General features: G+C 47.4%; 1 pseudogene; it reads left to right on the top strand.

Annotated features, from left to right (window-relative positions):
* The first annotated feature begins 10028 nt into the window (after positions 1-10028).
* LOC109879126 (nanos homolog 1-like) overlaps positions 10029-12516 on the top strand; it is a 3741-nt pseudogene continuing 1253 nt past the window's right edge.

Consider the following 12516-nt stretch of genomic DNA (forward strand, 5'->3'; position numbering starts at 1 on the left):
TTATCACTGTGTTAACTGATGATCTCACCCTGCTACATCGCTGTACTGATCATAGCCCCCCTTCGTTCGTAGCCGCCCTCCCTCTCCACTAAACAAGTGACTGTGACACACACGTCCCTGGAGCATAACAAATGACACATAGTGTACGTGTACCTGTAGGCCCAAACTGACTTGAGGACACCGCCATAGCTCATCTCACCAACCAACAGCGTGATGTCCCATGCAGCCATGACTTCAGACTAAAGGCATTGACACTGCATAAGAATGATCCTCACTCACTACAGCTTTATTTGTCTTAGGTTGAAGATGAAGACATCATTTTTTTGCAAATACAGCTGGCAGGCAACTTAAAAGGTCCATTAGACTAGGTCTTGTAATCGTTGAAAGATAAGAGAGCAGAGGACAGGGAAAACTGCACACAAGACAAAGGCGGGGGAAGCGGGGGCTGGGCCCACTCTTCAAAGAGATATCAATTTTGTCATTAGTTCAATTTGAATTGATCTCCCCCCACTCAAACACTAAGAAACAGATGCCAAGATGCTTTTGTTACAGTGCCCCAACACACCAAGCAGCGGATAAAGCAAAAAGAAAGAAAGAAAGAAAGAGAGAGAGAGAGAGAGAGAGAGAGAGAGAGAGAGAGAGAGAGAGAGAGAGAGAGAGTGGAATTCAGCATCTTTGAGCCCTTTGATTGCTATCTTGGGGCTATACAGAGCAATTACTGGCTGGAACCATTAAAGAGGCTGATTACAGGCAGGCCAGTCTGTGGAGGGAGCAGCAGACACAGACAGGACAGGCAGATTCCAGGTACCACTCAGCTAGCACTTCTGTCTGCTGGGCATGTCAATCCCCTAACTTGGCCATCAGCGCAACACCTGACCAGCGGACGCTCACACTATGGGACCTAATGAGGCCACAGAGAGCCCATCACACCAACAGGCCGAAAGGCACAACTCCTATTACACCTATACCAGTGGGGCTCAGCTCTGTGATGAATGGGGCTCTATCATGTATGTTAAGTACTAGACACTACAGCAGAGGATACGAGGAGTCAGAGGATAAAGTCTTTTCAATACGACTGACTGTGTTTCCTAAGACCAGCTCATATATCCAGGCTACCGTCCTGTCCCATCTGTCCACAGTCATACTATATCACGTTGGTTTTATTTCCTCTTAATAAACATGCTATCATTTCATACAAATCTGCCCAATCTGCTATCGTTCCATCTCCTGAGTGACCTAGTTATGTGATATAGGATGCATCCCAAATGGCACCCCATTATCCTACACAGTGCACTACTTTTGAACAGAGCTCTATGTAGTGCACTATATAGGCAATAGGGTGCCATTTGGAATGCGACAATGGAGTGTATATATAGTGTTAGCCAGGGTCACTGTACTCCAGTGTCTCTGGCTGCTGGTCTCATATAACGCTTTGAGGTGTTCAGTTGGACAACAGCCCCCCCCCCCACACACACTTTCTCCCCATCGCTCTGTCCCCGTGTTCCTGCATGTCGCTGGAAGATGAGGGGGTAGGCTGAAGGATAGATGGATGGAGGGAGCAATAGCATGGAAGAAGGGAGGGAGGAGAGGAGGGGTAGACAATTTGTTTCCAGTTTTCTCACAGCTCCAGGCCTGGCGTCTCCCACTTCTGTTGATTTACAGCCTTTCTCGACACAACCACATCTAAGAGAGGAATAATTAGAAGCCTCTAAAACTGGGCAGTTTAAGGCTGTTGTAATGAAATTTGTTGGCCTGCAGTCGGATGTGTTAAGGGTGGGGATGGGGGTGAGAGGGGTGGAAGGAGGGTGGGAGGAGTGGCTGGGCAGGGGAGGTAGTGCTAGGGGTGTGGATCGAGGGAGGGAGGCAGGGAGGAGGGGTGGGGGGTGGCTGGGCAAGGGGAGCAGGGGAGGTAGGTGGACTGCACATACACAACTCCACCCTCTTCCACCCCTGCCCATAAGCTGTGATCCAGCTCATTCAGAGAGCTTCACAGAGAGCGAGACTTTACAAGGTCATTTATTCCTACCAACTCCTTGTTATGGTGATTAAATATATCCCAAGTCCAAGGCTTCAATTACTGGGCAGTGGAGCACCACAATGGGGCCTGGCTGAGGGGGCTGGCGGGCGGCTGTCCTGGCTGCGATGTGAGGAAGAGTTCCAGGCCCAGATCCTGTCCCCAGCTCCAGGAGGGTTGTGGAGCAGTGCCGTGGGGCCTGGCTGAGGGGAGGCCTGGCTGGGTTAGCCCTGGCTGGGGAGCCCTGGCTGGGGAGACCTGGCTGGGGAGCCCTGGCTGGGAGAGCAGGCAGCTGGGGCTGCCTCCCTGGCTCCAATGAAGGGAGGAGCTCCAGGGGGAAGGCTGCTGAGTGATTCAGTCTTTTAGCTCCGAGGTCAGCAGCTCTGACGTAAAGCATTCTAAACAACACAACACATGCAGGCTACCTATAAACAACGGCTGTAGCTCTACAGCCCCTTCCTGTTCTGTCGCTGGTGAGGGAACAGCAAAATTACAGCAGTAACTATAAGGAGCGTTTTGGAAACTGCGGGATGTTTTTGTTTTCTAACTATGTAGTTTTATTGCAGGGATTTTTAAACCTATCCTCACCACTGAAATGACTGTCACACTTCTCCATGGAAGATAAGCGAGGAGAAAAACACAACACAAAAAATAACAGTTATTACCACTATCATCCACTAACAACTATAATCTTACCCTATGCCATTGCCCATAGCCCAAAAACCTATTTCCATGTATCTTTGGTTTATAGTTTTCCTAAACAAGAACAATGTCACTACTCTTCTGATCATTAAAGTGAACTCATACATCACATCAGTGAGTTCTCCACCTTCTACAGGCAGTGCGGTCAACTACATCTACACATCCTGTCCCTCTGTGCACGGTGAGCCACGGTGGGCTCAGCCAGGTGACCTCATCCCCACCACCAGCACCGGCAGGAACCCAGCAGGAATGGCAGCTGTTCAGGCTGCCCTGCTTTGATGGCACCCTGCCTCTTATTTACCGCGCTGGGACCACGCATCATTTACTCTGAATCGACCAGGCTTTGTCCACCTGTTACCTGACCCCTTCCGCCACTGTCGGGGGATCATGTGGAGGAACGGGAGGAAGCACCGCCAATAGGCTGCTTCACAGCTTGGTCTCACGGTGGTGGATTGGACAAGAACACCTAGAGTAAAGGTAATGAAGGAGTGAGTGAGGAGGAGAGACAGAGAGAAAGAGAGATAGCGAGAAGAGGGGCAATAAAGAGAGAGAAAGAGGGGAGAGACAGAGAGAGAGGGGGAAGGAAAGGGAGAGAGAGAGAGAGAGAGAGAGAGAGAGGGAGAGAGGGGGAAGCAAAGGGAGAGAGAGAGAGAGAGAGAGAGAGAGACCGGGAGAGAGAGAGAGAGAGAGAGAGGAGGGATAAAGAGTCCTGTTTTTTAAAGAAAATCAAATTTTTTGTCCATTAAAATAACATCAAATTGATCAGAAATACAGTGTTAATGTTGTGAATGACTACTGTAGCTGGAAACGGCAGATTTTTTTATGGAATATCCACATAGGCGTACAGAGGCCAGTTATCAGCAACCATCACTCCTGTGTTCCAATGGCACATTGTGTTAGCTAATCCAAGTTTATCATATTAAAAGGCTAATTGATCATTAGGAAACCCTTTTGAAATGTTGTTAGCACAGCTAAAAAACTGTTGTGCTGATGTACTTGTCCTCTTGCTCAGTTGTGCACCGGGGCCTCCCACTCCTCTTTCAATTCTGGTTAGTGCCAGTTTGCGCTGTTCTGTGAAGGGAGCAGTATGCAGCGTTGTACGAGATCTTCAGTTTCTTGGCAATTTCTCGCATGGAATAGCCATCATTTCTCAGAGCAAGAATAGACTGATTAGTTTCAGAAAAATGTTCTTTGTTTCTGGCCATTTTGAGCCTGGCAATCTTTAACCAGGACAACAGTTTTCAACTGGGCTAACATAATTGCAAATGGATTTTCTAATGACAAACTTGGATTAGCTAACACAACGTGCCAAAACATGCCAACACAGAAGTGATGGTTGATGATAATGGGCCTCTGTTCGCCTATGTAGATATTCCATAAGAAATCTGCCGTTTCCAGCTACAATAGTCATTCACAACATTAACAATGGCTACAATGTATTTCTGATCAATTTTATGTTATTGTAAAGGACAAAAAATGTGCTTTTCTTCCAAAAACAAGGACATATCTAAGTGAACCCAAACTTTTTAACGGCAGTGTATATACTGTAGTAACTCAATCAAATGTATTTATAAAGCCCTTCTTATATCAGCAGCTGTACAGAAACCCAGCCTAAAACCCCAAACAGCAAGCAACGCAGGTGTAGAAGCACAGTGGCTAGGAAAAACTCCCTAGAAAGGTCAGAACCTAGGAAGAAACCTAGAGAGGAACTAGGCTATGAGGGGTGGCCAGTCCTCTTCTGGCTGTGCCGGGTGGAGATTATAACAGAACATGGCCAAGATGTTCAAAGGTTCATAGATGACCAGCAGGGTCAAATAATAATAATCACAGTGATTGTAGAGGGTGCAACAGGTCAGCACCTCAGGAATAAATGTCAGTTGGCTTTTCATAGCTGAACATTCAGAGTATCTCTACCGCTCCTGCTGTCTCTAGAGAGTTGAAAACAGCAGGTCTGGGACAAGGTAGCACGTCCGGGGAACAGGTCGGGGTTCCATAGCCACAGGCAGAACAGTTGAAACTGGAGCAGCAGCATGGCCAGGTGGACTTGGGACAGCAAGGAGTCATCAGGCCAGGTAATCCTGAGGCATGGTCCTAGGGCTCAGGTCCTCCAAGAGAGAGAGAGAGAGAGAAAAGTGAGAGTGAATTAGAGAGAGCATACTTAAATTCACACAGGACACCGGATAAGACTCCAGATATAACATACCCTAGCCCCCGACACATAAAGTATGACAGCACATAAAATGGAGGCTGAGACAGGAGGGGTCAGGAGACACTGTGGCCCCGTCTGACGATCGATACCCCTGGACAGGGCCAAACAGGCAGGATATAACCTCACCCACTTTGCCAAAGCACAGCCCCTCCGCCAATAGAGGGATATCTTCAACCATCAACTTACTATCCTGAGACAAGGCCGAGTATAGCCCACAAAGATCTCCCCCATGGCACGAACCCAATATGAATCTATCGTGTACTGAATCCTGAGTACACGATAGACCTTCTGTAGAGACTGGCCCCTCTGTCAGTCTACTCCATCCAACTGTGAACACTCCATTGGTTCTTGTGTGGACCCTCTCTCTGAACAGGGGAGGGGAGGGTTAAGGGGCGGCCTGTGGAGGGGACTGAAGAATTTTACTAGGATGTAATCCCGTCCAAGTGCCTCTGGCTCTTTCTTCTCTCTTGTTAGGAGCTCCCTTTGTGAGGAGGTGTTGGCTGGAAGGGAGTGGATGTGTAGTGTGTAGTGGCTGGCTCGTTAGCTGTTGCAGTGGGGCCTGGGGGTGCAGAGAGGGGTCCAGGCCTGTGCATTAGCTGGTTGTGACAGTAAGGCCTGTGGGTGCAGTCCGGGATATAGGCAGGGGTGGAGGGCCTGAGGGACTTGGGGGTGCATGCAGGTGTGTAGCAGAGGTACAGAAGGGGGTGCAAGCAGGGGTACAGGCAGGGGCACAGGCATTGGTAGACTTCCAGTGTCAGTAGGGCCTGGGGGAACAGGCAGGGGTGCAGGGCCTGGGACCGCCTGGCTGACCGGAGGGTAAACGAAAATACCACGCCCCTCAGTGACATTATCAGTGATATTAATGAACACAACGCTGCTGTGCCGTCATCTGGATCTCATCTGGAACCCTGAAGATCTATGACAAATGGTTATGTATCCTGTTCAAATAAACACATTGAATCTAAGTCCATATACAGTACATGCACTTTTTTACCCCGCACATCTGTTGAGTCCTCACATGAAACACTGTGTGTTATGTGTGTATCTGTCTCTCAATATGTATGTCTATGTTATATATCCACACCTGTACAGGAACATATCACTTTTATTGTACCTTGTTGGCATGAGACTAGTGTCACTGTGCCTTCTGTGCACCCCTCTACCCCCACCCTTCCATCTCTCTCTCTCCAAAGTGAGCCTTGCTAGTTAGGCAGGCAGGGGAGGGTGGGAGGGGGGCACACTGCAGGAATGCGAGCCTGTGTATTGTTTGTAAAAATAAACCATCTGGACCAAGATATTCACAGAGAATTTATATTAAACAGCTGCGAAAGCAAGCTTCTGAATGTGGACAGGGTGACTGGTGATGCAACGGGACCACACCACTAGTATTACTCTGGCAGGCCTCTAGGAGAGGAGAGGAGGAGTTTGGCTAGTTCTAACATTAGCTCCTCCTGCCTTAATGAGAGCAGCCAATCTGAGCACAGCATATTGAAAAACACTCCACATTTGTTGACTTCATCCTGTTATTTATATTCTATCATGCATGTCACCATACAATAATTCTACATTTATATGACACATAGGCCCAAGGCAAAAACAAAATTTTGCTTATACTTTGTAAGTATCTCTATTATATTGACTACAGCCAAGCTCATCCCAGGGTAAAAGCTATGTCCCTGGGCCTATGGGCTAATAATGTTTCTCAACTCCAGGGTTGTGCTCACTTTACAGTCAGTCAGTCAGTCAGTCAGTCAGTTAGTCAGTCCACTATTCAGTCAGTGTTGGAGGGCTCATCCAATCCCATCCCATGTTTGACTACCTCAGAGCACAGGAAACACCTCACACACAAACGCAAAGAGACGGATGGACACTCGCTGGCTGACTGTCAAATCACAAGCAGCAGATGTGGAGAGGGCTATGAAGCCTGCCTGGCCCTGCATGCTCTCTCTGGCCATCTGGCCAAGCCAAATATTGCCTCAGCGCACGGCACCCCCCTGTCTATTTGTCTTTGGCGCTGCTGCAGCATTGTCTGTGGTCACACCTAGGTACTCTCCAGTCACTCAAGTCACTGTCCCCCGACCAAGAGACTGACAGCAGACAGTTAGCTTAGGTTTATAGAGGTGTCATCAGGGTGATTAGTTCTATTGGTAAACAATGTCCTCTTCCTGCTCATCCTGCTCTGATTGGAGGGTATATGTAAGAGGAGTAGTCCTCAGACCTGGGTTTCTTTCAAATACTATAGCTGTGCTTGATTGAGCGTGTCTGGAGCAATGAAACCAATGGAATAGTGACAAAAGGGCAACCCCTGGTCATCAGTCACTCCAGGCTACCTGAAGCAAACGCTCAAAGTATTTGAAAGATTTAAAATAGTATTTGAACTCAGGTCTGGTTGGAGTCTCCCTCCCTGGTCATAGGGAAGCTTGAACACAGATCAGTGCTTGCTGTACTCAATAAATAGTCTCTCTTTCTCTCTCTTTGTTTCTAAAGTCCCGTCAAACAAACACAGTAAACAAAGAGGCTGCTAAACAAGAGGCGCCACAATCTAGGTCTGGCGACTGCAGAAAGCCATGATGATCTCCAAGATGTCTTCTGTTAAGAAGAATATTTAGTAGTGTTGGATAGTAATTTTAAGCAAGAAAGTGTTTTTTGAAAAGGAATATTGACACTTGTTGCAAATCATCAAGGAGACATGCAGCACCAGAGGAGTCGCCAGAGGATTGTTAGTATATTAGCACGTCAGCATGCAGTATGACTCTTTAAACATTGGGAGCTGTTGTTGTCATCCTTCCTCTCCTCTCACACTCTCTGGGAGCAGAGGGTCACAACCTCCACTGTAGTATCCACACTTACTGTACTGTATCTAACAATATAAAATAATGCATCCTTCCTTCATTAGCCTTACCTTGGTCTGGTTGCATCACAGCACAGGAATTCACATAATCCCAGAACCAATATCCTGCAATTAGTTCAGTTTACACACACACACACACACACACACACACACACACACACACACACACACACACACACACACACACACACACACACACACACACACACACACACACACACACACACACACACACACACACACACACACACACACACACACACACTTATATGCATGCACACAAACGCACACACACACACAGAGACACACACACATACTGCCTTGGGGTTCTGCTCTGTGCTGTTCGGCCTGCCTGGGAAATGGGATCCAGTCTCCCTCTAAGCCTGCTACTCCCCTGGTGCCAGAGAGCAGGACTGTACCATCACATACAGAGAGATACTGCAGGCCAGGACACACGGTTGTTGTTATTGACTTGTTTGCGTGGAGAGAATGTGTAACATGCAACATGGACATGTACGTGGAATAGGACAAGCAGGGAGTAGTGATGTTTTGCTGTTGTGTCTGAGTGAGTTGGGATGAGTTGGCCCTGGAATTATCCGACCACAACACAGAGCCTCACTGTCCTATGGTTGACCGTTAGAGAAACAGGGTCGGCAAACTGTGCTTACTAACAGTAAGTGTATGATAAGAAGTGTGCACATCGACTGGGGCCCCTGCTTATTCAATCAGAGCAAGTTAATAATAGCAGAGAATAATGCACTTTAGAATGTTATTTTAATTGGTTTATAAATTATGCCAATTATGCACCGGAATTCCCCCTCTAAATCACCTTCACTAATCTACTTGAAGAGTCAGAGGAATCAAATGGAGCAGTGACACCGAGTCAAACACTGACGTGAGACACACAGAGGCCAGGAGACTGACATCACGAGTGTGTTTGTGGTGTGTGTGTTCCTGTGAGTCTGTATGTAAATGTGTGTTCCTGTGTGTGTCTTCTTGTGTGTGTGAGAGTTTCTGTGTGGGTGTGTGTGTGTTCCTGTGAGTGTGTATGTAAGTGTGTGTTCCTGTGTGTGTGTTCCTGTGTGTGTGTGTTCCTGTGACTGTGTATGTACGTGTGTGTGCCTGTGTGTGTGTTCCTGTGTGATTGTAAGTGTGTGTTCCTGTGTGTGTGTATGTAAGTGTGAGTTTCTGTGTGGGTGTGGGTGTGGGTGTGTTCCTGTGTGTGTGTGTGTGTGTGTGTGTGTGTGTGTGTTCCTGCGCTGCAGATCATGTGAATACGGCAGTCCAATTGGATTATCAGATTAGCACCAGATTTGCCCCCTGACCTCTGAAGCAGGCAGTCAGACACTGGAAGTCTTTGCCTGGTTGACAGTGACGTTGTTTATGGCATGTCGTCCTGTCGGCAGCCTCCCCCCCCAGCGTAGTCACACCCTTTACCTGTAGGAAGGGCACTGTAGTCAGACAAACAACTAAATGTCGGATTAGAATTATGTAGAGGATTAGCCTAGCTCACCCACTGCAACAATAATCTGGACATAACAGATTACGGCCTATGTTTAATCCCTATCCTCTTCATTGTAATGCAATGGAAATGGATAAGTCTATTCTTCAAATCATTATAATGTCATGGTAATGCTTATTAATACGAGTGACCATATTGGGACCGAGAGACTGAAAAACAGCTTCTCTCTCAAGGTCATCAGACTGTTAAATAGCCATCACTAGCACATTAGAGGGTGCTGCCTACAGTGGGGCAAAAAAGTATTTAGTCAGCCACCAATTGTGCAAGTTCTCCCACATAATTTGCAAATAAATTCATTAAAAATCCTACAATCTGATTTTCTGGATTTTTTTTCTCATTTTGTTTGTCATAGTTGAAGTGTACCTGTGATGAAAATTACAGGCCTCTCTCATATTTTTAAGTGGGAGAATTTGCACAATTGGTGGCTGACTAAATACTTTTTTTGCCCCACTGTATATACATTGACTTGAAATCACTGGCCACTTTAATAAATGGAACACTAGTCACTTCAATAATGTTTACATATATTTTGCATTACTCATCTCATATGTATATACTGTATTCTACTCTATTCTACTGTATCTTAGTCTATGCCGCTCTGACATTGCTCGTTCATATATTTATATAGTTCAGTTCTCAGTTTAGACCCAATGTTCTTTATTGTGGTACATTCTGATTGTTGTCAGACACTAGTCTGTTGAAAAATAAAATAAAAAATAAAAGTGGGAGGATGAACGCAATGATTTGTCAACTCCAATACCTACCGTCTTACATGGAGTCCAAAAACAAGAGTTTCCAACCGTGGCGGGACTACATGAAATTAGTGGACCTAGTGCAGGAGATGCAGTTAGGCAAGTTCACCTCAGAACCGACAACCGTTGACTGTCATGACTCTGGGATATGCTCGACCATGGTGGAATTTGAAGAGTATCCACCGTGAGCCTTGCTGTCACAAATAACACCTGTGGCGACACCACCACTACGGCACGAAATGGAACCACGGGAGTCTGAAATCGTACCCTTGCGTAAAGGTGCTCCTTTATGTCCGTGCAGAACCAAGGGTCCAGAGCCCCCTACAGCAGCGTCCAGACCCTCTCAGATCACGTGAGCGCAAGTTCTGCAGCTTCTGCAAACACAACGGTGAGTCTGAGTCTGTGTTTGTGTCCCACAGCCTCAAGGACCAGGATGGGGACGTGATGTGCCCGTACCTGCAGCTGTATGTCTGCCCTCTCTGCAGGGCCACCGGGGCCCAAGCCCACACCAAGCGCCATTGTCCCTGGGTCGAAACCTCGACGGCCATGAAAGAACTTCATTGGACTCTATGTAACCTGGAAACCACATAGGCTGGTTACATAGAGCCACGAGGCTGCAATTATTGTAGCTGTGGATTTTAACAAGGCTAATCTGAAAACAAGCCTCCATAAATTTTATCAGCATATCGAATGAGCGACCCGGGCTGGCAAAATGCTGGATCATTGTTACTCTAACTTCTGCGATGCATACAAAGCCCTCCCTCACCCTCATTTCGGCAAATCTGACCACGACTCAATTTTGTTGCTCCCAGCCTATAGACAGAAACTAAAACAGGAAACGCCAGTGCTGAGGTCTGTTCAACGCTGGTCCGACCAATCTGATTCCACGCTTCAAGATTGCTTCGATCACGTGGACTGGGATATGTCCGGATAGCCTCAGACAACAACATTGATGTATACGCTGATTTGGTGAGCGAGTTTATTAGCAAGTGCATCGGTGATGTTGTACCCACAGCGAATATTAACACCTTCCCCAACCAGAAACCATGGATTGATTGCAGCATTCGCGCCAAACTGAAAGCATGAACCACTGCTTTTAATCAGGGCAAGGCGACCGGAAACATGTCTGACAAAAAAAAAGCTTAGCTGTTCCCTCTGCAAGGCAATCAAACAAGCTAAGCGTCAGTATAGAGACAAAGTAGAGTCGCAATTCAACGGCTCAGACATGAGAGGTATGTGGCAGGGTCTACAGTCAATCATGGACTACAAAAAGAAAACCAGCCCCATCATGGACCCCGACGTCTTGCTCCCAGACAAACTAAACAACTTCTTTGCTCGCTTTGAGGACAATAAAGTGCCACCGACACGGCCCGCTACCAAAACCTGCAGGCTCTCCTTCACCGCAGCCAACGTGAGTAAAACAGCTGGCTGGTGTGTTTACAGACATATTCAATCAATCCCTATCCCAGTCTGCTGTTCCCACATGCTTCAAGAGGGCCAACATTGTTCCTGTTCCCAAGAAAGCTAAGGTAACTGAGCTAAATGACTATCGCCCCGTAGCACTCACTTCCGTCATCATGAAGTGCTTTGAGAGACTCTAGTCAAGGATCATATAACCTCCCTAGACCCTCTCCAATTTGCTTACCGCTCCAATAGGTCCACAGACGACATAATCGCAATCACACTGCACACTGCCCTAACCCATCTGGACAAGAGGAATACCTATGTAAGAATGCTGTTCATCGACTACAGCTCAGAATTTAACACTATAGTACCCTCCAAACTCGTTATTAAGCTCGGGACTCTGGGTCTCAACCCCACCCTGTGCAACTGGGTCCTGGACTTTCTGACGGGACGCCCCCAGGTGGTCATGGTAGGAAACAACATCTCCACCCCGCTGATTCTCAACACTGGGGCCCCACAAGGGTGCGTTCTCAGCCCTCTCCTGTACTCCCTGTTCACCCATGACTGCGTGGTCATGCACGCCTCCAACTCAATCATCAAGTTTGCAGACGACACTACAGTCGTAGGCTTGATTACCAACAACGATGAGACGGCCTACAGGGAGGAGGTAAGGGCCCTCGGAGTGTGGTGTCAGGAAAATAACCTCACACTCAACATCAACAAAACAAAGGAGACGATCATGGACTTCAGGAAACAGCAGAGGGAGCACCCTCCTATCCACATTGACGGGACAGTAATGGAGAAGGTGGATAGTTTTAAGTTCCTCTGGGTACACCTCACGGACAAACTGAAATGGTCCACCCACACAGACAGCGTGGTGAAGAAGGTGCAACAGCACCTCTTCAACCTCAGGAGGCTGAAGAAATTTGTCTTGTCACCCAAGACGCTCACAAACTTTTACAGATGCACAATCGAGAGCATCCTGTCGGGCTGTATCACAGCCTGGTATGGCAACTGCTCCGCCCACAACCGTAAGGCTCTCCAGAGGGTAGTGAGGTCTGC

The sequence above is a fragment of the Oncorhynchus kisutch genome, linkage group LG8 (genome assembly GCF_002021735.2).
Source record: "Oncorhynchus kisutch isolate 150728-3 linkage group LG8, Okis_V2, whole genome shotgun sequence".
Classification (NCBI taxonomy): domain Eukaryota; kingdom Metazoa; phylum Chordata; class Actinopteri; order Salmoniformes; family Salmonidae; genus Oncorhynchus; species Oncorhynchus kisutch.